General features: G+C 42.4%; 1 protein-coding gene across 3 annotated transcripts in view; it reads right to left on the bottom strand.

Annotated features, from left to right (window-relative positions):
- MTUS1 (microtubule associated scaffold protein 1) overlaps nucleotides 1–26,084 on the bottom strand; it is a 201,060-nt gene extending 174,976 nt beyond the window's left edge. For 2 of the 3 annotated variants that reach the window (XM_045017624.1, XM_045017625.1), the window contains exon 1: nucleotides 25,939–26,083. The gene's annotated coding sequence lies outside the window, so the exon portion shown is untranslated. Of the gene's footprint in view, nucleotides 1–25,938 lie in introns of all 3 variants that reach the window. The other variant, XM_045017626.1, reaches the window with a different exon arrangement.
- Between the last annotated feature and the right edge of the window lie 1,902 nt (nucleotides 26,085–27,986).

Raw genomic sequence — 27,986 nt, 5'->3', positions numbered from 1 at the left:
ACTGCCTGGGTTAATGGATAACAATAGCATTCTACATGCAACAAAACTTGGCAGCTACATTGATGTGATTCCAACTCAAGTGCCTCCACCGACTACACTATGGCACCAGGAGAGAGAGTCTCAAACACGTGCCAAAGCAATTTATATAGGTTCAAATCCACACTGCGTCACACCTGGAAGCAAACTGAGAGTCAGTGTACACCAGAGTGCTGATATGATAGCCCACTTGGTAAGCAATGTTAACTGGAAGGTTGTCACCTCATATACCATCTCAGTTTTCTGGGCTAAGATGTAGCTATCAAAGAATTCACTGCAGTAACTGAAAATTGATATACCAAAAACATAACTCAGTAACAGCTTAGCTCTTAGACACTGATCTTGGATAGTCCTAGATAATCACATAACAGGGAAGATCCAACATATTCATAGATCAGGGCCAGATTAAGGAACTCTAGGGTCCCTACACATTCCTGCCCCATTGCTGTTGCCTCACCCTCTCCCCATCTGAAGTAGCAATGCCCCCTGCCTTCCCAGGAAAGCCCCTCTTACACCCTCTTCTCCCAAGAAGCAGCAGAGGTATTTGCCCCTTATGATCAACCAGCAGTCTCCACCCCCCCCATGACATCCAGAAACTGAGAGGTGACAGTAGGGTTGCCAACATTGTATTTAAAAAATAAGGGACTAGGTTTTTAGCACCATGCCCCACCCCACCACTCCTCCTGATATCTTTAATAATAAGCAGTACTCACCTACATTTGCCAGGGGTACTTCTTGCTGCTTTTTGAAGGTGGTCTTGGCTGTCAGGACCAGGCTCTCTGCCCATCTTGCTTCTCCACTGCTGCAGCAGCCACAGACCAGCAGTTATGCACCTCTGCTGGGGATGTTGGCAGAAACTCTGCAAGTGGGGAGGCTACAGCCCAACGCTACTTCCTCACCCTGGCTTCGCTCCCACCATCAGCTGCAAATTCCTGAGGGCAGGGGCTCGCTCACTTGTACAGTGCGTGGCCCTGGGGATGTCTCAATGTAAGGACCATGCTGATGGTGCTTGTGATCAAACCAGGGCACTCAGGCATCAGTTAAGAAACGAGCAAAACCAACAAGTGAGAAATCCATTGTGTAATAATGTGCAGACATTCTGTGGCACAATCAAGCAGGTGTCTAGACAGACAGAGCCCTCCATGTTTGCCAAAATTTCTCCTAGTTTCTGCCCAGATACCCGGTGTCCAGGAGGCTCCCCTACCAGTAGCTCCAGGCTCTCCCCAAGGGAACAGCCAGTGCCCAGCCTCTGTGCTGTTCACATGTCTGAGGTTCATGTTCAGCACTTCTCTCCAAGATGGGGAAGGACAATGCCTGACACTGATTCGCTGCAACAGAGCCACGTGGCACTGCATGTGCAGAGCACGGGGCAGGCAAGCAAAGCCCTCCAAGAGCCTAGCACCAAGCAGCAGAAGCCCCACTGCTGGGCCAGGCCAGGCGTCTGCCACCTGTTCCACCAGGACACCATGCTGCCCTGATTAATCCAGCCCCAACCACTTCCCTGCTGGCTTCCTCCCATGACCGCCCCAGAGTATGTGGAGCTTCTTGTGCGCCTCAGAGCAGCTGGGACTCTGGCATCCTGCTACAGGAAAGCTTGGTGGCGGCTCCAGCTAGGCTCACATGTGCACTCGGGGATGACTGCTACGGAACTAGAGGAGAGAGACACACCTGGCCCTTCAGCACAGCTCCAGTGCACGCAGCCCCATCCATTTGCCCTACCAGACACAGCCTGTGCAAGGAAAGCAGTTGGGGCCATGCTCAAGCACTAGCGTCAGCAGGAGGCCCTGTCCAGCAGCAACCAATATGCACAAGTGAATCTTTCCACTCCCTTCTTGACCCTGGCCCTTGAACACAACCCTGTCTGCTTTCCCTGCACATCACTGAAGGGGCACAGGGGAGTAGAAAGATCCATCTGTGTGTACTGGCCCCCTGCTGTTGAAATACAGGATAAAAAGGTACCTCTTACTGATTTTCTATTTAAATAAGGGACATCCCTTGCAATAGGGAACTTGGCAAACCTATGCAACAGTAGGATGACCCTCAATATTTACACCCCTACTGGGGGTGGTGGGGTATCTGCTTTTGTGAGTTTGGTCCATTGCATTTTGCCACACTGCTGGGGAATAATTGAAAAAACACCCAGAGCAGTGTCTTGGAGTGAACATCCTATTGGGATACAGAGGACAGCTATTATTTGAGACTGTTTATAGACTGCAGAAAACATCATTACACTGGTTACACTATGGTCATTATTCAAAAACAAACAACTTTTCTTCACAACTATGAGAACCTGAGGCCTGGTCTACACTACGCGTTTAAACCGGTTTTAGGAGTGTTAAACCGATTTAACGCCACACCCATCCACACTAAGAGGCCCTTTATATCAATATAAAGGGCTCTTTAAACTGGTTTCTGTACTCCTCCCCAACGAGAGGAGTAGCGCTAATATCGGTATTGCCATATCGGATTAGGGTTAGTGTGGCCGCAAATCGACGGTATTGGCCTCCGGGCGGTATCCCACAGTGCACCACTGACCACTCTGGACAGCAATCAGAACTCGGATGCAGTGGCCAGGTAGACAGGAAAAGCCCCGCGAACTTTTGAATATAATTTCCTGTTTGCCCAGCGTGGAGCTCCGATCAGCACGGGTGGCGATGCAGTCCCAAATCCAAATCCAAAAAGAGCTCCAGCATGGACTGTACGGATGTGATCGCTGTATGGGCAGGCAAATCTGTTCTATCAGAGCTCCGTTACAGAAGACGAAATTCCAAAGCATTTTTAAAAAATCTCCAGACAGAGGCCACAGCAGGGACTCAGCACGTTGCTGTGTGACAAATGTAACGGAAAGCCAAAAGAATCAAATGGATGCTCATGGAGGGAGGGAGGGGGGACTGAGGACTCAAGCTATCCCACAGTTCCTGCAGTCTCCGAAAATCATTTGCATACTTGGCTGAGCTCCAAATGGCTGTAGTGTCAAACACATTGTTCACAGTGGTTCAGGGCATAGTTCGTCAATTTACCCCCCTCACCCACCCCCAGAAGTAAAAGGGAAAAAAATCCTCTCGAGTCTTTTAAATGTCACCCTATGTTTACTGAATGCTGCTGATAGACTCGATGCTGCAGCAGTCAACAGCAGCATTCTCCCCCCCCCCCCTCCCATGGGTGGCTGATGGTACAATATGGCTGATATCCAGCGTCATCATCAGCCTTTTGGCAGATGGTGCAGTGCAAAAGGACTGGTATCTGTCATCAGCCTGTGAGTGCTCCTGGCTGGCCTCCGGTGAGGTCGGCCAGGGGCGCCTGGGTAAAAAACTCCTGATCATTCCTGGTAGATGGTGCAATACGACTGGTAACCGTCTTCATCATAGCAACAGGGGGCTGAGCTCCATCAGCCCCCGCCCTTCATGTGTAAAGAAAAGATTCTGTCCTGTCTGGACTATCATAGCAGCTGGAGGCTGCCTTCCCCTCATTTTATCTCACTAACAAGTCACTGTTTCTTATTCCTGCATTCTTTATGACTTCATCACACAAATGGGGGGACACTGCAACGGTAGCCCAGGAAGGCTGGGGGAGGAGGGAATCAACAGGTGGGGTTGTTGCAGGGGTACCCCCTGTGAATGGCATACAGCTCATCATTTCTGCGGAATCTGACACGGAGCAGCTGTGCTCTCTTGTTCTCTGATACACTTGCCCCATATTCTAGGCAGGACTGATTCTATTTTTAGATACTGTAAAGGAGGGATTGACTCGAGGAGTCATTCCCATTTTTGTCTTTTGTGTCCCCAGCCGATCTCAGCCAGGGGCACCTATGACAGCAGCAGATGGTGCAGCACAAAAGGACTGGTAACCGTCATCTCATTGCCAATTTACAATGGCATGGTAGATGGTACAGTACGGCTGATAACCATCTCTGCTATCATGCAAAAGCAAATGAATGCTGCTGTGTAGCGCTGCTGAATCGCCTCTGTCAGCGGCATCTAGTACACATACGGTGACAGTGACGAGGCAAAACAGGCTCCATGGTTGCCATGATACGGCGTCTGCCAGGGCAATCCAGGCAAAAAGGGCGCGAAATGATTGTCTGCCGTTGCTTCCCCGGAGGAAGAAATGACTGACGACATTTACCCAGAACCACTTGCGACAATGATTTTTGCCCCATCAGGCACTGGGATCTCAACCCTGAATTCCACGGGGCGGGGGAGACTGCGGGAACTATGGGATAGCTACGGAATAGCTACCCACAGTGCAAAGCTCCAGAAATCGACGCTAGCCTCGGACCGTGGATGCACACCACCGATTTAATGTGGTTAGTGTGGCTGGTGCACTCGATTTTATACAATCTGTTTTACTAAACCTGTTTATGTAAGTTCGGAATAATCCCGTAGTGTAGACGTACCCTTAGAATCTAACTTGTGACTCCAGGATCTGGGGCCTTAGGTGCAGGCATATAGTGTTTATGCCTTAATCCAACCTATCCTCTACATTGCTAGCTCATGTAACAAATGACAGGCAAACATCCTCATTTAGAAGGGGATTATAGATCCTTGCAACATTTTCCAATTTTTCCTCAGCACCTCCTCAGTCTTATCCAGATTGAGAATCAGTCAGTGAGCTGTAAGGATTCTCTAGTCTTCTCAAAACCTGGGCCAGACACAGATCACTAGCAAATAATGTTTTGAGCATTAAAAATGTGATTCTGTTGCATATTCAGGTGGTAGTATTGTACATTCAAACTCCCTCACAGCACATTTGAAGTGTTAGTTTCAATAGGGACAGTCTTTTGTTAAGTATTTATACATTGCCTAGCACAATAGGGTCCTGGTCTGGGACAGACTCCTAGACACTACTGCAATACAAATACTATTACTACTGTATTAAGAAAAGCACTCTTACCAATTTTCTCTTTGGAAATGTTCAGTATTCTGATCAAAAGTTGATCAGAGATCACACTTAATACATTCATAGGGCTATTAAAGTGGATTTAAAGATTGCTTGAAATTTTCTGGAGCATGAAGAAAGTAAGACTGACCAGTTTTTAAACCAGATTTCTCTCACTCCATTTAAAAAGCAGCAGTTCAGTAGTTCTCTCTTAAAAAAGGGGAGCATATCACATTAACTTTTGCCATCACATCAGCCAGCTTTACAGGATACAGTGCATCAGCCAACATATGGTAAATCAGTTCCAATTTCCTTAGTAGTTTTCCTAGTGTGGTATGTTTTTATTAACAAAAGCCACTAATACTTAGTTTTAACTGTTTGCTTCATTTCATTTTTTCCAGGGTCTTAAATGAACTGTAGCATTAAGTGACAGTCACACATAGACGTTTGCAAGTTTCCTCTCTTGAGAAAAACTACAATAATCAATATGGTGCCATCGTCTGTTCCTGAAATATTAACCTTGTGTTGTATTCAGGCACATAATTCAAGAAATGGAAGTATATTCTCTGCTAACCACACAGGACAAACAGTAAGAGATGTACACCTCAATTCATATTTATAGCACAATCAGCTTTAAGCTCTATGTTTTTAAGCTTGGAAAACTGCTTATGACTTTCAGAACACAGCATAATTCCTCCCACATGAAAGACAAAACCCTATAAGTTACTTGCCAGAGTTATCAGAAAGCTGCGTTTTTAAAAGGAGACGTTGTCATCAGATTCAGATATTTGCCAAAAGCTCTGCTCAGTAGCACAGAAGCCGCTACTAGAGTAGGAAAAATCCAAATGCCAAACTGCATAGGAAGTCCTCTCACGAGTTTTCAGTTTCCAAAGATCAACTCAGCCATGCAGCAATAATAGGGCTCAGCTTTGACTTTTTCAAACTAAAGAATGTTCCTTGAACTCTTTGCCAACAATGCATCATAGGGTAGATTTTTGCCAAGCATCTCATGACTTTAAGAAAAGATACTTGCACACAGACATTCATCTGTAGCACTTCAAGTTCCATAGCGTATTTACAGTAAAAGACAAGACAAGAGTTCGATATGACAAAGTGAGCAACTAGTTAGCCTATCAGTGTCCAATAGGAGGATGGGAAGAACTTAGAATAAATTAGCTTTCCCTGTTGCATAGCGATTGCTTGAGAACTTGATCAGCCAGAATGTAAGACAACAAGGAAACTCAATGATAATATTGGGGGGGGGGCGCTGAGGGAGGATTCTTTAGTTTGGATATTAGTTTCTCTAAAACTAAGATTCCACATTAAAACCTGGAAATCCCAAAGGAAGAGGCATTTAAATTTGGACAGACTTTCTAAATAGTTGAGGTAGTAAATTGCAAACTAGTATTTTTACACAATTGTAGGCTTATCTGTGTCAGACAAAAAAAGTACATGGGGAGTTCACAAAATTTGTTATTTGAGTTAGCAACTTTACCCTTATTTTTCTGAATGCTGATAAATCTCTCTAGTGATGGAGAGGTAAAGTCCTTCAATTGCCAACAATGGAAAAAGAATATGCCATTATTTGATTTATCCCCTAAAAGCTGTTTTTTTCAGCATATAAAAAAACCTTTCACTAGAAATAAAGCTGGAAAATGAATGGTTTTGTAACAACTTGTGCCAACACACCCTTTGCACACCAGCATCATTGCTCTCAACACAGCTTTGGAAGTGCCTACTGCTGCCACAGACTCAGATGGAACATAAAATACTGTTTTGGGGCCCAGAAAAGAAGCGTGTGTGCACTCTCCAAGTCTCTGTAATAGAGGGAGAAGTCCCGCAGCTCCGGTTGACCTCCTGCAGACGTGTCTGAGGAGAGTCCGCTGGTCCCGCGGCTCCGGTGGACCTCCCGCAGGCACGCCTCTGGATGCTCCACCGAAGCCGCGGGACCAGCGGACCCTCCGTAGGCACACCTGCGGGAGGTCCGTTGGAGCTGCCTGCCGCCCTCCTGGCGACCAGCAGAACGCCCCTCGCTGCATGCCGCCCCAAGCATGCGCTTGGCGTGCTGGGGTCTAGAGCTGGCCCTGATGCTGACATCTCTGCTAATAAACCTTTAGGCATCAAGAAGCCTCAAGGTGTCAGCAGCTAGACTCTATTGCACATTATTAGAAAAATGTGATCCCTCCTCAGAGAATCATGCTATAGTAAGATACAAACTTTTCTTGTACTGGAAAAGGTTTCATACTATATAAAAAAATAAATAAAAGAGAAGCACCAAGAAAAGGATAGGTATTTAAAATCTGATCACCTTTTTAACGTACTCGGAGGACGACAAAACTCTAGCCAGCAAGCCAGAATCTTTAACCAGGTTCTTTGAATATTAACTGACCCTGAACAAGTAGTTTACAAATATAGTACATTAACTTTTTATTGTAACTTTGTCTTAAAGGTTTTAAGAGATGCCTTAGAGGCCAGTCTGCTGCTACAAAAACTCAGGCCTCCACTTTTCTGTGCTTGATTGGAAAGGAACAGGAATAAACCCTGGATAGCAGTGTGCTAAGCAAAGCCAGTCCAACACATGGAGTGTACAAATTCCAATATGTCATCATATGAAGAAAATTGTGGAAGGTAAATTGATGCTTTGGTAGACGCTTTCTGAGCATATGACATACAGCCCATGTAGTTATAGAGGCTACAGATCTTTCAGGCTGTGCAAAGAGCACCAGCCACTTTTGCATCACTATCAGGGAGGTCTCTCTCACCATTGCATTAGACAGCATTCAAACCAGAATACCTAGCTCATGCTCCAAAACGTCTGTTAGTCTATACGGTGCCACAGGACTCTTTGCTGCTTTTATGAATAATAGGAATCATCTGCTGCCTGTCTTCATATTATGCTCCTTCACTGAGGCCAAAAGGCAAGGAGAGATAGAAGGGAGCCAAATAATAAGTCCATCTGCATCAGGGACTAAGATTATTCATTTTGTCCAATGTGTTGATGGTGGTGTGTTTATCCTCATATCCACAGATTCACATTGGGGTATGTTAGCAAGTACCATTGCTGCCTCCAAGACTGACCCAGTGCATGTTCAACATAGTCAATAGTTTGACCACCCCCATGATTAGGTGTGCTCTTCCCATGCTTGCAGCTCTTGGGGTACTCCGTAACTTCAGAACTGGAACCTGGGGGTGATCCTAGCAGTATTTGACTCTTCTGCATCCTCACAGGAAGGATCTGATAGGTCAGGACATCGACTCTCCAGCAGTCTTCCAGATGTATTCATGAAGCTATTTCTCAACGCAAGCACTTTCCCTATATCATGGTGTAGTGAGTTGGAAGGGTCCTTTGTTAGTATACACCCCACTATGATTAAGCATCATGTGGTTCTGTCTCCAGGAAATACCTACCAAGTGTATATGAGTCAATACTGAAACCATTGCCTCTGTGCAAAGTGTAGCCTTCTTACTGATATCATGTCCTTCTATCCCCTCCCCTATGTGTTTCATCCACCTTTTGTATCTTGTCAAGAGACTGAATTGTATACTCTTGGGCAGGTTCTGCATTACTTGTTTGCCTAGCATTTAGCACAATAGAGCCTTGAACAAGGTTAGGGCGACTTTTATTTGATATTCCCCAGAGTGTTTGAAACCAGCAACCCATTGCAGCACTGTACTGGGTTTTCTGTACCCAGTAAAAACTTGAGAACCCAAAAGACTAAAAGCTAAGTGCAATTGAATAGCACGTTTTCATTATCCAAATTAAGATTAGGAATTAAGAAAAAGTGAGAGAGATTAATTTAAAGTGTAAATTAATTTTTAGATTAAAATAGAATTCCTTAAATAGAATTTTTAACCTGACCCTATTCCTTTAAAATTCAAGTCTTATAAATGAAACCTGTCTATTGAGGCATTTGGTGGCGTTGCCCTGTGGCACACAGAGTACTCCTCCTACTGCTAGCCAGTAAGGCATCCAACATCAGGCTTGATTTCTCTGTATAATTTAGTAATTTGATATTGATTTTAACCCCACCGCCCAAACATTACAACTGGAAAACACAGGCCCAACTTATACGGGATCACTTTCACCTTGTTTGAATATAGGTCCTGAACGTAAGCCAACTAAAGAACATGTCTATTTTTAAAAATAGCTTAGCTACAGGAATAGTCCGATACCTCATGTTCCCAATGTTTGTTGACAAGGGGTTTGAGGGTTAAAGTACAGGAAGACAAACACCACCAAATTGATATTTTGACTTTTAGTGTAAAATATACAAGACCTTTCCACTCAGCCTCCAAGTTGTTACCAGTCCAAATTCTAAGGGTAATTTTTGGAATATCTTGGTGTCAAGTCACTTGAAGTACACTGCTGTATAAGTCTCAGCCATTAAGTGATTCAACAATTTGAATTACTCTAGAAAACAGACCTGATCTATGGAAGCTGGAATTTAAAAAAGTCCCACTGACATCCTAGTTTTCACATAGGTCAGATTTATGTTGGCATGGGATGGACATGCCTCTTTCCAGTTAGCACCAACAGCTGCACTCCAACACTAATGGACAATTTCTTTGACTCTGTGCTTTTTGCAATTGCTTTTAGCATTTAGATTACAAGAGAATGGTTTTAAAATACAGTATCTGTTGAAAAATCATTGGGCACTAACAACTGACTACCTCAGAACACCTAGATATAACAGCATGCATTGATCATGTACTACTTATGTTCATATACCTACAAAATGTAGGTTCTTCCCTTTACCTACACTATCTGAGTATTGCAACTGCGGACACTGGAGCAAACAAAAAACCTCCACATGTAAATTGCCCATGTATCAGCATCTCATATACAGCACGGAACCGTCAAGCCACTAGAATAACCATTACCTGTAGATGGAATCTCTCTAGTCTGTTTGTGACTAGAAAGATTAACTTCACCAGTACAGTTTTCTTTAGACGCATGTAGATTGAAAGTGTTCTAAAATATTTTAAACTTGCTTTAGAAAAATCAGTTAATGCTGGGACTAAATAACTGCATAGAATTGTTCATAGGAAAATATTTATAGTAAAATAGAAATGAAGTGTTTGCATTAGTGTCTTCAAAATACACTTCAACTGGGGTGATATTTAAGTTTTTACTTATCTTAGGCTTTTGACCTGGTGCCCATCACCACTTCACCCTGAACGAAATGTCAGATTCATTTTTCTGAGAGAAGAGAGAAGCTACTACCACGAATTAGAGTTTGACTTCATTTATATTAGAAGCCCCAGAAATAACCAAACCAGAGCAAAATCTACATTTTCCCTACCTTTATATTTTTGGTTGCAGCAGAGGGGAAAGAAATAAAGTAGCTTGTTTATATTCCTTTAAAAGCAACTGTAACAATCAGACTAGTATTCACAAGATAGTATTTTTTGGCACAGCTTACATTTTCATACCAGTGTCTTAGACCACTTTTTAGGGCATATAAAGTGATACAGTGAATGATTTGTTAATTCAGTGCTGGCCATTTGCAATATTTTTCTATTCTTTGGCTGAACTAGGCATGAGTTCAAGAGATTAATTTTGTTTAACAGCAATCCAGAAGGTTATCTAGTTGCTGAACAAGAAATACAGAAATCATACAGTTTAATCAGTGTTAATTGACAAGAGTTCATATCCTGGAATGTTTAAGTACATTATTATTGAAGAAATTTGTAGTTACAGAATTTAGACATTACTTGGCTGTATTTTGGGGTTCTTTTTACAAAGTCTCAGGATTAATTTCCATATCCACAGAAGTGTTCAGGAAACATTGCAAGTCACAAAGCAGGATGAGGAAAAAAAAAAAAGAATTGTGTCCCTTTTAAGGGACAGTGGTAGGCATGCAGTGCTGGTCTTTACATGGGTAGGCGGAGCACCTGGTCCATCTGAGGTAATAATGAAAAGGCTGATTGGATGTGCACTCCCATTGTTAAAGCTTCCATCCCTTTCCCAGTGACAGGAACTAGCAGACACTGTCTAATTGGCAGGAAAACACAAATCCTGGGAGAGTTCAAGTTCATGGAAAGGATTGTTTAAAATTTCTGAAACCCTTACTATACTCCATGCTCACAGTAATTATACCACTTATTTGCATTTTCACATGCAGAACATAACTTGTTTATTTACAGATTTACACAAGTGCCCCCCTTGTGTTACCTTGCTGCACAAGTCCACTGAGATGATGTGTTACATGTTCATACTAAGTTACTAACCTTAAAGGAAAGGGAAATGGTTTATTGAAAAATTTGAACAGGAGTCCAGACTAAAGTACTTTCTTCTTGCAATCCTAATCCAATAACCATGTATTCAGAGCTTTTGGTCACTAGTTTGACAAGTTCTATGTACAGAATTGTGTGCAGTCTGAAACACTACTTTTAGAATTTTCCTAATAATGAATAAAGCAGACACAGTCTATGTAATTGGCTCATTTCCTCACTCAATATTTCATTTATGAAAAGAAACCTACATACTCAACTACTGAAAGTGAAATAAAGTTGTGCAGGGCAAGTTACTTTTCCCCTGTAACATTTTTAACCCACATGATTACTCATTCAGGCTGGGTTGCTTTAAAATGGCATCTGAGGATTTAGTCTTTAGATTTCATTAAAGCAGTTGCCTATACTTTAAATTTGGCAAAGTTAGAACCAATTTTACATTTGGTCACTTGCTGCCAAAGTAAAACAATATTAAAAAGTAACACTGCAACTGATTTTTTATTCCTGCCCTCTTTTTCTGAAGAATGAAGATGCATGCTGCTTCACTACAGGAAGTTGGCATTCACTTGTTCTGCTTATTTATAAATGAACAGTACATAGTAGTAGCTTTACTTTGAAATGAATCCATCAGGAAAAAGCCCTAAATTTAACTTAAGCTAGTACTATGGAATGACCTCCACAGAAACAAACAGACTTCTCATCAATGATACACATCCTATGAGAGTTTATGCAACAAAAAAGCCTGATTCTGATTCCACTGCAGTCAATGGCAGAACTATTATTCACTGGGAGACCTTAAACCATTAGTAACATGTGAAGGCTTGCTTCCCAACCTACATAAAGTTGAAAATATCCCATTTAAAAAAAAAGAATGTTACTACTTTGGGGGGGGGCAGGGGAGGAGGTTGTTTAAAACAAAAAACAAAACAATGTTCTGTATCAATTTGGGGCCTGCCCACTTGACAAATCTCAGATGATGAGGCAAGATTTTTTGTTAATATTTCTTGTTAGCGTTATTAATCAAAAGAACTTAGCTCAGTTCACTGAATTGAATTGTTCTCAGTCAAGTAGCTGGGGAGCATATGAATTAATATGTGCCCATTTACAATCCATAAGTTTGCATGGACACAGAAGGTACACTTGTATAAATGCATATTCTCCTAATGCATGTTGGTATACATTAAGGTTTATGCAAGGATGCTACTGCACAAAGCCTTGAAGTAATATTCCATTTAACTGCTCTATTAGGAAACAATGAATTGAGGCATACAGCATAGTATGAACTATGGAATCTACTGAAATTATAAGAATCATGAGAAACCTTGAAACTAGAATATATAGAAAAGGGATTAATGCATTCTAATTATACAGCCATTATGGATAATCCTATATCAAACTCATGTTCAGCACATGTAACACTTTGCTTTAAAATGTTAGTCAATCAGAATACCTCCACCACACTGTTTTATCCTCATTACAAAAGCCATGTTACCTGTCTGTGGGGATCACTCAAAGATCAAGTATTTGTGACTCTTCTTTTTTGTCCCACCCCATATGTTATAACAAGGAATTAAGGAGGGGGGGGGGAAACCCACCCAGTCCATTTTGAGTCCAGTATATACACACATTCAACCCTTAATTAGTTGGAGTTCTTTATGGGAAACATTTAGAGGCCTCACTTGCACTAAAAGGCATATGCTCATGAAATATCAAGTAGTACATACAGGACACAGAAAAGCTTAATTAACTCTGCTATAATTGAGGGATTTAGTATTATAAAGTTGTAAAAACAAAGATCACTCATGGCTCATGTATTAAGACATGGATTAATTCTACACATTACTTCAGACAGAACACCAAGGAAACCCAAACCCACATGCATATTTCAAAAGGAAAAGAGGTCTACAAAGTTGAGGCCCACTCTGCCCATGTTAACTGTTCAATCCTATTGTGTGGAAGCCCATAATCTTATAATGAAGGTGTAGACCAGTAACAGAAAGTATGTCTGTTTTTATATTCTACACTGCCAATCCAAATATTAGATACACATTTGACCCCAGAGTCCTGCCCCAGTGGTTAGAACAGCTTTGCCTTTCCCACATAGCTACACCTTGTTTTAGTTCTGCTCCAGTGTCTTCAGTCAGCGGTTTCTCCACTATTATATTGTCAGTCCCTGAATAAGGATGTTTTTCATTGCAAGTCGTATATTCTGAAAACAAAGATTTCTTGGACTGCGAGTGACCCAAATGCTAAGATACTTTAAAATTAGCAGGAACTGTACAAATCAGTTCAGGATATATATTAAATATTAAAACAAATGCTAGTGATAGCAAGATTAAGGCAATTCAGAGCTGTTGAAGGTCAAGCTATATGACAAGGGAAAAATTGGTGCATATATTCTTCTTCTTAAGTTGCACTGAAATCCCTGTTAACATTATCTATCACTGACATTATACATTTGTCTGGACAGATTTAAAAAAGAAAAGTAACCTAACTTCAAGTTATTCATTTAACTCTCCCCAAAGCGACATCAATGGAAAGCTCACAATGCTTCGAGACCCTTAACAAAGAAACTTGTCTTTACATAGCCCTGGACTACAAGCAACGTATTGCATCTGCTGACACAGTTGTCTCCCAAAAGGAATTAACTGCACCATTTTCTCCACATCTTCCCTTAAAGAAGAAGCTCCTAAACAAATATTCACAATCCATAAATTTGCCATAAAATATCTTTGCTTTGCTTATAAGAAGTGGCTTAATATAAGATTATTGAAAAAGGTACTGCTAATGGATATTGAAGCTAGTTTGATGTTTGGGCTGTTCATAGCTGGTCACCCAACTATTTTCTATTGTAGGAGAAATAGATGATTTAACTTTTGACCATTGTGATTATTCAGATTTAACATTTACAATTTAATTTCCACCAAACATGGAAATATCAAAACTACTATAGTATTTTGCTAAAATAACAGAAGTTTACAGACGCTTAGATGTCCTAATACGCACCAGCTTTATAAAGGCGTATTGTAATTATTTTTAAAAAGTAAACCTTTCTACTAGTCTGAGTTACATCCAATTTTATATTTAAATGGTAACTAATGAATGCTCCCTTCTGTACATGCAGTAAAAATTAACCTGGATTAATAAAACTCCAAAGTATGCCAGCACAGTTGCTACAAAGTGGTCCATCAACTATGATTGAGTGTGCTGTCTCCTCATCCCAGCACTCCAAATGACTATTATCCTTGTAATTATTGATATGTATGCCTATAAAGGTCCACTTCAATTTCTGTCTGCCTCACTAACCAGACACCCACCTAGTTCTACTCTTAAAAAGTCACTTTTCCCACTCCTCCTTTTTCCCCTTCAGAAGTTTAGCATCCCCCCCTCCAACTAAGAGCAACCTTTTTAAGGAAGTTTGATTTAATGTCAAACAGGGGAAAGGATAGCTCAGTGGTTTGAGCATTGGCCTGCTAAACCCAGGGTTGTGAGTTCAATCCTTGAGGGGGCCACTTAGGGATCTGGGGCAAAAACAGTACTTGATCCTGCTAATGAAGGAAGGGTGCTGGAATCAATGACCTTTTGAGGTCCCTTCCAGTTCTAGGAGATAGATATATCTCCCTATATTATATTAAGATGATGGGAAGGTCAGAAAGGGAAGCAGCTGTGTTAGTTGGGGGCATATGAGACATTCTGAGGACAGCAGTCAGACTGCAAAGATTTATATGATGAGTTATTAATTTACAGACTATACTGTCATTATGCAAACCTGAACATCCGAATACAGGGAAATGCATAACTGAGAAGAAAGTAATCAGTTACAGGTCAACAACTGTACAGCAGCCCTGCACACTGACTGGATGATAAATTCTGTACAAAATTAACCCCCTCAAAATCAAGAACTTATCCATTAATTTAAGCGCTAGATTTTTTGTCCTAAAGTATATACACAATATCAAAAATTACAATCCAGAATATGTGCAAACTCCTATACAATACCACTTGTTCATAATCTCATACTGCCCCCTCCCCCAATAATTCAAGTAGTTCCTTCCTCACAAAAAGAGATGTTTTACAGAGTACCCAGAGATTAAGACAGGGATTGGTAGACCAAGAGCAGAAGGAGCAAGTTCATAAAAAGTGCCCTGCCATCACCTCCCTTCCTTCGTTCCAAAGCTATGTGACTGTGAACTCAAGCATCCCTGTTGATTTCAACTGCTAAAAAGTCACGCAGCTAGAAAAGCTGGTAATTCAGCTGAATCAGACTTTAAACCAACAGTTGATTTCACCCCAAAACTGATAGCTAATGCAAACAGGAGACTGGTGCCATGCACTCTGTACATGAAACAGCTGGCATCTTCACTCCAAATCCTCCGACTTCCTTGCACTCTCAAGGCATAGCCCCCATGCAGAACACATTACGGTTGACTCTTGAGACAGAGGTATGACTAACTAACAAGGCCCACACCAGGAGCAGAGGCTGTACTTGCCCGTACATATTGAAAAACTCCTCCTGGCCACAGCTGTACAGAACGTACACCCTCAGTTTAGATAAACAAATGTACTCCCCTCAGTTGTTAGGGGATCACTGAACACCACAGTTATTTCATACATCCTCTCAACAGCTTCCTGACTTCCCTTTAAGTCGTCTCCTGCTTGCTTCTTTTTACAACCTCTTTGTTCGCACAAGAGTTGCATCTGAAAGGCCTCATCCCACCTTCCTTGTTGGTGAAGTCACTATTAAGGTTGGATCAAGCATGGCAGGGGGGTCATGACTCCTCAGGGGGTTGCAAGGTTATTATGTGAGGGGTCACGAGATGTCAGCTTCCACCCCTAAACCCCGCTTCACCTCCAGCATGTATAATAGTGTTAAATATAAAAAAAATTGGTTTCAATTTATAATGGGGGGGTCACACTTGGGGCTTGTTGTGTGAAAGTGGTCACCAATATAAAAGTTTGAGAACCATTGTTTTAGAATAAGCTATTTGAATCTGTATGAAGTGACAGTGCAAAAACCAATCTTTACAATTTGTTGATGGCAGTTGGCACCATAGTCCCAAGACTGCAGTAACTTGAAAATGAGTTTATGTTTAAAAAAAAAAAAATCAAGCATCACTAAGTCAATGAACTCACACAGAACTAGAAAAATTAAATTACACTAGAATGGCAAGAACTGAGCCACTGGAGTATCAATACAGTCAAATTCCTTAATGATGTTAGGAAAGCAGTCAATACTACACTGACTGAGCTTGCGTTGCCTTAAGTGCACTGGGTAAACAGCAACCATAGCTGAAATAAAGATGGTCACTCAACATCAACTATTATCTCTCTAGCTAAAGGAGAAATTAGAATAACTCTACTCATCCCAGAGCAAGAAGAATAAAATAGTGAAAAAAATGTGCCAAAGCAATGGCTAATATTGGGGGTGGGGGAAGGGTGGGTTGTACTGTAGAGTAGAAGAGAAGGTTACTTTCTATTGCTAAAAGACACTAGTATTTAAGCTATTTTAAATCTTTGGGCAACTTTTTGGAACTAGAAAAACCTTAGAAAGATGGACAAACTGACTGCTAAAATCATAATTAGTGCTATTGGTCACTGTTGCTGTTACCTGATTAGATTTTGTTTTTTAAAGTCAAGTAGTAAAAACAGTTTTTCGGGTGGAAAGTGGGGAGATCATCTGGTACTTATTCCTATGACAACCTCATTTTCCTGCTTTGTTCATGAACAGTGAAGGAGTTATTTCAAATAAGCTTTGAGAGCTTTGCATCAAATCTTACAAAGTTCTGAAGACTCTGGAGTACAGCAGTTTTATTTAGCTAGCATTGACTTTCAGCATCTAGCAAACTTAACTATTAGAAGTTCTGTCAATGGTCTTAAATTGGCAACTTTCTTGCTGTTTAATTTACCTTTTTGTTTGCATCAAACAATACTAAACACTGAGAAACAAAAGGTCTTAAGGCTAGGAAGTAGTAAAAACAGTTTTCCTGTTCTGTATGTCAGGCATTAGATTTATGAAGTTTTGAATCTTATAGATTAAGGGGTTGAATAATTGCCATAACAGTTTATACTTTAGATGACTATTTCAAACTAACATGACAACCGAGTTGCAAAGCTACTTCTAATGTGTATTTGATATGTAATTTTGCCCAATAAAGATGTAATTACATTAAGGAAATCCTAATTGGTGCTCCATATTAAGTTTGATACAGAAAAACGGAACAGTCAAGTTACTTTGGTACCACAATTTCGGAAGAACTAAATGAATTTCTCTGTTGTGAGACATACGGCAAACAACTTCCCTAGACAGTTTTGTTTAAATTACTTTTCGCATTATACCCTTTTAGTTCAAGTAATTTTGAGACACTTCACCTTTCACCACACATTGAGGTACCTCCATTTATAGTGTTCCATATACAGTATTGCTTTGTGAAATATTCTGTAGGTTCTTCTACTACTTAAAACTTGAATATGAACTTAAAGCTTGACCTTTTCAAAAGGTACTTTAAGACTGGATCAATGCACTTCCAGTGAACAGTTAGCTGTATTTGTTGATAGATGAAAAAAGTTCCTCTTTGTGCCATAAACCTGGCAATTCCAGTAACTTTTCAAGTGATCTTTTTTAAGCCTGTAGAGTTAAGTTGAACTTGCAGAGTTCTTGGCCTTACAGTTACCATAGTGACCATGATTAAGGCCCTACTTAATTTGTGATACTGCAGAAATTGCGGATCCCACAATACTAGGTTTCCACAGCAATTTTGATTTTAATTAGCTTACTTTGCCCAGTCCACAATTTTGCATACATTTTGAGGTTTGCAACACACTTCCCCCCCTTTGGTACAGTGCAACCCCATTTATCTGAGCAGATAGTGGCTTGGGCTCCCGCTGTCTGGGTCTGATGAGGCTTCCACTGTGAGCCCTGGGCATTAATGAGTGTAATAGAGTTGCAGCAAAATGTCTGGTAACCAGAAACTATTATCAGGCATAACGTAATACCTCAGTGTTTATATTGTTCCAGCAAATTTTTCTTAAACAAATGGGTTTTCTCTGGCTTTTCCAAATTACCGCAATTAATAAAAAGGTCCATTACTACTTTTCTGGGATTTTCCATGTCTTCTCTGCAACTCAGCCATAATTATTTGACAATCATCCCACAATTCAAATAGGGCCTTAACCATGATATATTATAGAAGGAAGTGAACATTAGGGACTTAAGCAGGAGGTCTCATAATCACATGGCATTTGGAGTCTCTGCTCATACTATGAAACTTGCATCCTCATCACCCACCCAAAAAAGGAATGTGCTATGCTTTCAGTTCTATAGTTGCTGTTATCCATTATTTACTGGATGGCTAGGTTAGATTCCATAGCCTTCAGTTCTAACTTTTACAATATTTTCATAATGCTTAGATCAAACAGCTACTGTGCATTCAACTAGACAGATCTAGTTTGTCAACTCTGGTTATTTTATCATGAGTCTCATAGTACTTTGTGTTTCTGAAGTCCCCTGCCCTTGTGGTCCTGTGACTACATGAGAATCTCTGCTGTTATAAAAATGTTTCTAGCCCTCATGGTTGCAGAGAAAAGCTTGAAACCATGTGCCCTAAAGCTCAGAAGGCAATTAAAAACCTATGATTTTTTCTTCACTCATGAATTTGGGGGCCCTGACTTTACATAACACTCAGGGTTGGAAATACTACAGGTCTATGCTTACGGCTGAAATCGCTACCTCAAAAGTGCTGAGATAGAGTTGTTCTTTTGATCTATAATCTAAGTAGAATGAAGGGGGGGAAAAAGTAAATCTGTGCATCCAAGAATAATGTGAGCCATTTATTTGTACGGAAAGAACATTTCTTTACACAGTACCACCATATACTCAATCATCTGAGCTCTCAAAAAATGAAGAGTAATATTCTGCTGTTATTTAACAAAGATGCCCAGCAGCCACTATTTTGTATGCCATTTTTAGTTTGAGCTCAACATTTGTTCACTGGGTATTTATGAACTGTAGACTCTTCATGTGCTCGATCGTGTGTAACTGGTGAAACCACTGCACTGAATTGTATCTGCAGGTTTATCTGCTCCATTTTATTTTCAACCAAAATCAAGAGTTTTAAAGCAACCTTATCAACAAGTAACTTGTAAAGAGTTGTGAAATACACTTTAAAATGAGTCAACATAAATTTAGGCTTATTAGGTATAAAATTAAATCTCATGTTCCCAATGCGACCCCCTCCAACTCCAAAAGCTGGCAGCCTTTGTCTGGTTGAAGAAGGGGTCATAGCTCTTTTAAGTGTTCCTCCTCTTTTGGGTTGGGAAGTGACATCACTTGAGCTAGGCATTGATCAGAGGGGCTCAGGTAAGCCAGTGGGAGGGTATCTTTATGTCCTGCCATGCACACTCATGCTCCATTAGGTATCTGCCTCATTCCAGACCATGGCGGGTAGGTTGGGAGCATCACTAGCAGAACAGAAGACAGCCTTTAAGGTCACTTACTTAAGAATTGTGTTAAATCGCCAAGTTGGGATCTCTGGACACTCCAGAAATAAGTTGGCAGAGCTTTTAGGATTAATCAAGAGGGCCAAGGCAGTCAATAAGCTTGCACTACATGAACTGCAGACTATTACTGGTCATCCTACTTTTGCATACAAAGTCACGGCCCCAGGATGAGCACTTTGTGCTTGGCCATCAGCTGCTACTGCTAGGGTACTGTGGGCCAATTATTTTTTAGAATGAGTAAAGAATTGGAAGATTTATGGATATGGGAACAGTTCCTAAATCACTTTAATGGAGTTTCCTTTCAGAGAGAGGAATGGATGATATGCTAGAGGCAGACCTAAAAATTGGCTCTGATGCAACAGGATAATTTTTTTTTAAAACCAAGGCAGGTGGTGTGCTCAGAAATGGCCTGCTGACCAAATGCAAAAAGGGGATAATAAATTCCTGGAATTCTTTCCCATTTTAGTTGCAGTGACTATTTGGGAGAAGGAGTTTACAAACCAAAGCATTTCTGGAGTGACAATCCAGGAGCGATGCATGTTATTGATCAACAGTCCTCTAGATCATTCAGTGTGATGATGTTTGCAAGGGCACTTGTCCTACAGCATTCAATTAATAACTTCTGGTTTACTGGTAAACTTGGGTCTGGAATTAATAATGGCATAGCCGATGTTGTGTCTCAATTTCAAGTGGACAGGACAGACGAAGAAACAATACAGATGCCACTGGCCCTTTGGAAACTTGGAGTATGACTGCTATTAGATGAGAGAGAGAGAGAGAAGGTGGGTGAGGTAATATCTTTTATTGGACCAACTTCTGTTGGCAAGAGAGACAAGCTTTCAAGCTTAAGCAGTTCTTCTGCTATTGGATTAGCCAAAGATCAGTAGAATCTCAAACATCTAAGGTTTCTGAGAGGGATTAGGAAATTTGATCAAAATCAGATAAGAATAGACCTTCCTACAATTTGCCCTATTCCCAAAGATCAGTTACTTTGGCATATGGTATTATTGATACACCATGGTCTGGTGCCAACCATATCTGGTCACTTACCAGGCATCATTTGTAGCAGGATAAAAGGTTACTCTAGCCTTGCAGCAGGTTTAGTTAAGATGTTAGAGGAGTGCTCTTGAGATAGAGGGCCAAGAGAAAATCCCCAACTCATTATTCAGATTCTTAGATATCTGGTACAAGTTCTCCACTAGATATGCCAGTGCAGCCAGGAGGCAGTACTGTTCAAGACCACATTCCTGATGGCATTTTTTGGAGCATTATGAGCCAGTGAACCAATACCTGGGGCAGCAAGGGATACTTCAGGGAGGCCTTTGGAGTTTAGGGGTCTCAGGATGGTGAGCCGTCATCTTGACTTTGTGGATGTAAAAAATAAATCAGAGAGGACAAGTTGAGTCCATAGTGCTACAAGAGGGTGGTGAGGCAGGGATTTTCTGGTCAGGAGATTAAGGGTTTATATAGCATTGAGACCAGCTAAGAATGGGCCTGCCTTTCTTCAGGGCAATGGGAGTTACCTCAAAAGAGTACCATTTTGTGGCAATCAAGGAGGCTTAATAATGTGACAGTTCCCTCCTAATGAATTTAGGTCCCCTTTGTTCAGGTTTGGTGCTGCCACTGTCCCTGCCCAACAGAGAATAGGGGCATGAGGCATGCAGACAATTGGGCATTGGCATTCAAATGGAGTACAGAATGTATGTGACGCCTCCAGTGGGTAATCAGAGTTGAACAGCATGAATGGCTAATTTTAATATCTATTCAATTTTCAAGAGCAAAGGAGTGGGTCACATGAACTGATGCATGGATCTGCAGACATGATTTGTGCACTGGCTCCACTGGTGGGCTGCTAGTTCACCTGCAAGTTCACAAGCAAGGCAATTTTGAGTTGGCATGAAAGAAGGAGCTGCTCTGGGACTAGCTGATGCTTCTCTTGCACTCAGACATCCAGGCAGTAGCCACTGGACAGGATTCTAGTGCACCTGAGTGAAGACAATTTAGAATTTTATGACAATCATCAGGGCCTTCTCCCAGGGGCAACTGTAAACTCCAAAATGCTGCACCAGAGCAGGGTGGGGAGCTGCCAGGCCTCCACAAATTGACAAGGCCAGAAAATGTGCAAATCAGGAAGCAACTTAATTTGTACATAAATGGGGATGATTGGTAGTTACCCATGAAAAATATACATATTTTATAGCTGAGTCACTCAGGAAAGAAGAAAGAGACCTGTTCAACTAGGGAGCAGATTTTTTGGCCAATGTTAGGGAGGCAATTAACTATTTGGGAACCTGGGTGACAGTTGTTGGTGGCAGCCAAGTTAATAGCTGGCACCTCCTGGAGGCAGGTAACAAGTGCAGGAACTCACTTCATAGTGGGTCCGGTTCCCTAGTAAATCAGTCTCAGAAGCAGATTTAGGTAATTCATCCCCTAATGAAGCTAGGGAATGGGGTTAAGCTCAGGCTCATAACATCTGGCTTAGCAAGATGACAATCCCCTTCCCTAGCCTCTTAACCCTCAGACACAGGAGTGTGGTGGAATCCCAGCACCAGGGTGGTGGTTGACAGCAGCACTCCTTGAAGAGGTGGTTCTTATAGGATACAGCTTGCCAAGCCAATTTGCAGCAGTCCCATCAGCCAAGTGCAGAGCTCTCAGACCACCATCAAATCTGGTGAGAGGGCAGCCATCAGTGATGTGACAATGTCTTTTGCCACAGCTGCATGTGGGGTCCTCTTGTTGGCCCCAGGTCTGAGGCTGGCTGAATACTGACCCTAACCCATCGAGAATCGATTCAGAAAGGCATGGCAAATCAGAGCTGGGTACCTGCATGATTAGGTCAGTTTATAAGAGAGACTGTTTCTGATGCAGACCATTCTTCATGCCACATTGATGTAACAGAAAAATCTGGGCAGGGTAAGCGGGCCCACAATGGGTGCCTCGATGACAAGAGCAAAGAGGTAGTAATGAGCAAGGAAGTAATGAGGATCTGAATGGACAAGTTATTGCCAGATAGTTCCCAGACAAGTAAATTAAACCACATCCCTCACATTTTGTTTGTTTTTCCTATATGTTTGGTACAATGAAGACTGTAAAGCAAGACTAAGATTAATCTTCAGTATTTTACTCTAAGAGAACACAGTTGGAGTTAAACATCTTTTATTAGATCTCAACAGAATCTGTGGTCAGCCAGCCACTACAATTTATCACTTGCGATACAGGAAAAGGACATTTAGGACATACTATATTTCACAGTCAAGAAAAGGCAGTAAATAAAGTCAGCTCATATTTGTAATCCAGACTCATTAACTGCATCCATGTGTGTCATTAACTGATTTTAAATTCTTGAGGATTTAGTCAGCAAGCTCAAAGCCTTCCTACTCACATAAATGCAAGTCCATTAACAGCATGACAAGTTTTTCCCATAAGAAAGTTGGAAGCAACTACTGTATATCAATAACTCAGCTCACCAACAACATCATGCTATACAATATAGCTTAAGTGTTCACCAAGTACAGTTGTTAAACTAAGTACATTTTCTTCCTTCAACAGTATTAGTATCCTAAAACAAAATAAATGTCAGACTAGCCTAGCCAAACCCTTGATACATCAGAGAGAAAAGTACCATTGTTCCTTAAGGCAGGTAAAACTTGAATCTTGTCATTGTATACGCACTGCATATTAAATACTTGCAATAGCGTAACCCGATCTTCTAGAAAAACCTTTATGAGTGAACCCTAGAAATATTTAACCTAGTGGTACTTTATGAGCCTGTGTTGTGAAGCAAGCTATGAAGGGATTTCATCATCTTTGTCCCAATAGCACATTTTGTCATGCATACTTATTAAATTAAAGCAGCTTTCTTTAACAAGTATTTACGGAGCACTTTTGGTTCTTCAATTTGATAGTGAACTTGATTTTTTTTTTAAACCTACAATCCCTGCTTGGCCTTAGAACAATGGTGTCAAATTTGAGCTCAATGCCCTTTTCAAACTTTAGTGCTCTTCTCTTTGCCAACTTTGTGTTGTATAAATAGAAACAAAAGGAGGTGTAAACATTCAAAATATTTTCAAAAAATATGGCAAGAATGTTATAGCTCTTATTCCTACACTAAATTGATAAAGGTGGGTGCTAGCAATTACTAGTAGTTAAAAATGTCACCATTGTTTTAACATTTTTGAAATTCCATTTTAATTGGAGACACTCATCATAGTCTACTACTTTAACTACATGCTCCAAAGAAATGTCAACACTGATTTTAATCCTCTAAAGAGGACTTCACTACCCAACTCTACCAGACAGTGAGAAAGTAGATGAGTCCTCCAGGATCAATGCTAAGGTCATTTATACAGTAATATAGTAACACAAAATGGAAGTAAATCCCTGGAGCGAGGAGCAGATGACTTCTGGTCCATCACTGCTGAATCCCTTGTTCTGTCAGCACAAAGCTACTCAAAATTAAAACAAAGGACATCAATGGGACAACAACAATGAAGAAATCACTTGTCTGAGTATTTTGTTTCCTTTTACAATTAACACCCAAGACTTGTGTAAATTGAGAAAAATGTATTCCCCCACGTTAATGTATGTGACAGCACTTTGTATATATACACAATTTCATATTTCACTATATAAAATTGTCTGGGGTACTTTTCCCACAAAGAAAAAATATTTCAAAAATAGGAGGAAAAATGTGGATTGAAGAACATAAAAATCAGCAAAGGGATTTATCAGCAGGAGTAATACCTAGATTGCTTTGAACTCATTTTGAAACTGCCTAGATTTCAAGATGAGAGCGTCCCATTAAAGTTGTTTTATCCAGTTCAACTAGAACAGCTCAGTTTGAAGGTCCCTTAAACATTAAACCCTGTCAAAAATGGGTTACTTTTTTTAAAACATACCTTTACATGCATTACTGACAAACATAACCACCATTGTGTTGCTTTATGCAATATAATCTGCATCAAAAGTAGGTTGCCTTGGGAACTACAATCAAACCAATATCCCCATACATTTACCTCTCACAGTAATATAGAACAATAGAAATATAGGGCTGGAAAGGAGCTCAGGAGGTCATCCTGTCCATCTTCCCCCTCCCCACACACACAGGCAGGATGTAATACCAAGACCACAGACACTGTTTAAAATGGCAAGGACTAAAAGCAGGAGACTGCAGCTAGAAGTGCAAGAGAAAAGACTGTCGCATGACCCAGGGCGAGAGAGCACATCTAGCTACTGCTATCCGCAGCGGCTGCCACAAAAACAGTCACCTGACCAAGCCCCCAAGCGCAGGCATGGGACATGCACGGATTCCATCGGGCACTGCCTCCCTTCCAGAGACGGCCCGAGTTTAGCCGCAGCGCCGTGGTAATGAAAACTAGTTATTCAAGTTCACGGCGAAGTCAAGAAGTAGCTCAGCAAAGTGACAGCCCGCCGGGTGCTTGTCAGCGACTGAGCTCCTACCTTCCCTCTCCAGCCTCGGCTACGCAGTATGGGGGAACTGACCCGATCAGCTAGGACAGGCTGCAGCCCCGGGCGCAGCCAGCCCTTTGCTCCCTCTCCCCGCGCCGCGCCAGGAAACCTGGCCAACTTTTTCGCTACGTCCTTGGCAGTGACTAGGAGGGAAAAGCTCTACCTGCTGGGAGAATCACCTACCGCAAGCCCAGCTGCCGGAGCTCTGAGTCAGCCACCGGGGCTGCAGGTCCGGCGCGGCCAAGCACGGAAGAAAAGCTGAACAAGTCGCTGCAGCAGCCCCTTGGAGGCCATGGAGCCGCGTCGCAGGCAGCCCAAGACATTTAACGAGAAGGGAGAACGCAGCTTGGAGGGGCCAAGAGAGAAACCCAGCTCCACGCTCCCATTACTGTACCTCCTTCGCCGCTGCTGCTGCCATTCCACTGCCCTCTGAAAGGGGTGGGGAGGGAGACTCGCCAGAAAGGAACATCCCCCAACCCTCACAAAGCCCCAGGTCCTCGCCACCCCCCTCCCAATTCCCCGTCCCACTCCCCTGGACAGAGAAGTTCGGCGCTCTACCGCTGCAGTTGCTGGAGGTACAGCCAGCTGCATTGCAACGGGCGGAGAAGGGCGGCTGGCAGCCCAGCCCCAAAGGCCCGCGGAACACCCCGCACAAGTTGCACCAGCCCCTATCGCCCCCTTCGCACTGGGAAGTTTCCAGCCCCCATCCCCGGCAATTCACAGAGAGCCGCGCCATGGGGCGGGAGAAGAGAGCGGCCCTCTCAGAACTCCCCCACCCCGGAGCCCTGAACAACAGCCCACCCGGCGTGGCACAGCCCCACTCACCTCCCCCTGCAGTTGCGCTTTGCTCTGCACTCGGGCGCTCCCCTTGCTGGCTCCGTGCGCGCCTTCGCTCTCCCCGGGGCTCGCGGGCGCGCGTGCTCAATACTAGCCAGGCAGGGCGGCTCGCGCCTTCCCTCCTTCTTTTGCCTCGGGCACTAGCGGCACCTGTTCTGCTTTGTGACGTCAGCACACCTAAGCGCCTTCCCCCAACAGGAGCGCACCTGGCCGGCAAGGAGCCCCCTCCCTGCAGTCTCCCTCTCCCGCAGGAGCGGTCCCGGCTGCCGCTTGCAAACCGCTCTCACCTGCCTGTGCAATAGACAAACACGGACCCTGGTAATGGAAAGCTTGCCTGCACCCACCACTGAGGGAGAAAGTCTGGGGTAGTGATTTGTAAAGGCGGGTGGGCGCTAGGACGGCTGGGTTTGGTCCCGATCTTAGGAGACAGTGCTTAGATCAGGAAATTGGGGGATAGGACACGGAAATACTGTGCTTGGTTTTGCCAGATTCACTGGGTGACCTTGGGCTTGTCACTTGAACTCTCCGTGCCTCGGTTGCCCACACTGTTAAATGGGGGCGCTAGTAACGTGTTTCCATCTTTGCAAAGTACTTTGAGAGCCGCTGCCTGAAAGAGCTATAGAGGTACAAATTTGTTTTCTTTTCATTTGATTTAAATACATGAAATCAGATGCAAATCTCGAGGAAAAGAGAGGAAGCTGTTAGAGTGGCTTAATCGGTCAATAACTAGGAGTAACAGGATGCAACTAGGAAAAGGGAATATCAGGAAAATCATCCTAACCTAGAGGCCTTTTAGGGTCCAATCCTGCACTGTAGTATGATAGGCACAGGGGTGTGCCATATGGCATCCATTGCAGGATCTGCCTTTTACACTATGAAAGTGTCTGCCAAGGGTAGTGACAGACATTCCACTGTTTGAGGTATGGAGTTCTTACATCTTTGTTGTTGGAGAATCATCCATTACAAGTTTATAACCTGGAGAGGTTCTTAAGGCTAGGCATAAGAGTAATTTACAGATCTGACATTACTGTCACAGGTCTTCAGCTGTTTTGAATCATGTTCTAAGTTAGATGACTAATTAGCAATGCTCTGAGTTGCAGTTTGGGTAGCTCTCACATGCAAGCTTAGCTTTGCACCTTTGTTACCCATGTCACCTTACTGGACTTGCCCCACCTTTTATATAGCTGCTGGGTGTATTAGTTAGGTTTTATAGTTATTAGTTATAATCCTATTTTATTTCACCTTGTTTTTAGAGTACTGTATGTGTAGCTTAAAGCATAGCACATGGAGCTGAGCATTATGAGACTTTTGAGTCAGTGATTTGCTGCATGATGTTGGGCAAGTCACTTAGACCCAAAGCCACAAAGGTATTTAGGCACCTAAACCCTAGACTTAGGTGCTTAAGTCCCAGGTTTGGCTCTACTGTGATCCACCAAACTCCCTCCAAATGCTGTAGGTGCCTAAACATGCTTAGTGCCTACATTTTCAAGGTAAAAGTTCCCTAGGCACCTATATTTCAGGCTCTGGGCATGCATGCTGCTGCCCTACTTAAGACATTCTGGTCTCCCACCTAAGCCCCAGAGCAATTCACAAACCGGGGCTGCCTAAGTCACATGTGGAGCCCTATACAGTGAGTATGCTCAGAGGCCACTTACTGGATAACTCCCATTTAAAATCTGGCTGGTGGAGGGGCCACCTCCATAACTTTTAGCCCAGTAGTTAAAGCACTTGCATGGGATGTGGGAAACCCAGGTTCAATTCTCCTCATTTTGCAAGAAAGGGAGGAAAGATTTGACCAGGAGATCTGCCTACCTCTCAGGAGGATACACTAACCACTGAGTTATGTAAGAGTCTGATGTACTTCCTCAGTCTCTATTGAAGCTGTTCCTTTGTGGATAAATAATGAAAGAGTGATTGAAGCATGGGGACTGGCTCCTGGGTCTCCCTCCTCCCAGGTCGGTGGCCTAACCACCGGACTACAAAGTCATTTCCAGTCTCTCTCACACCCAATGACTGTTTATCCACAATGGAACAGT

This window comes from Mauremys mutica, chromosome 5 (genome assembly GCF_020497125.1).
Source record: "Mauremys mutica isolate MM-2020 ecotype Southern chromosome 5, ASM2049712v1, whole genome shotgun sequence".
Taxonomy (NCBI): Eukaryota; Metazoa; Chordata; order Testudines; family Geoemydidae; genus Mauremys; species Mauremys mutica.
Note: the sequence above shows the minus strand (reverse complement) of the source record. Positions and strands in the feature narration are given on the sequence as shown.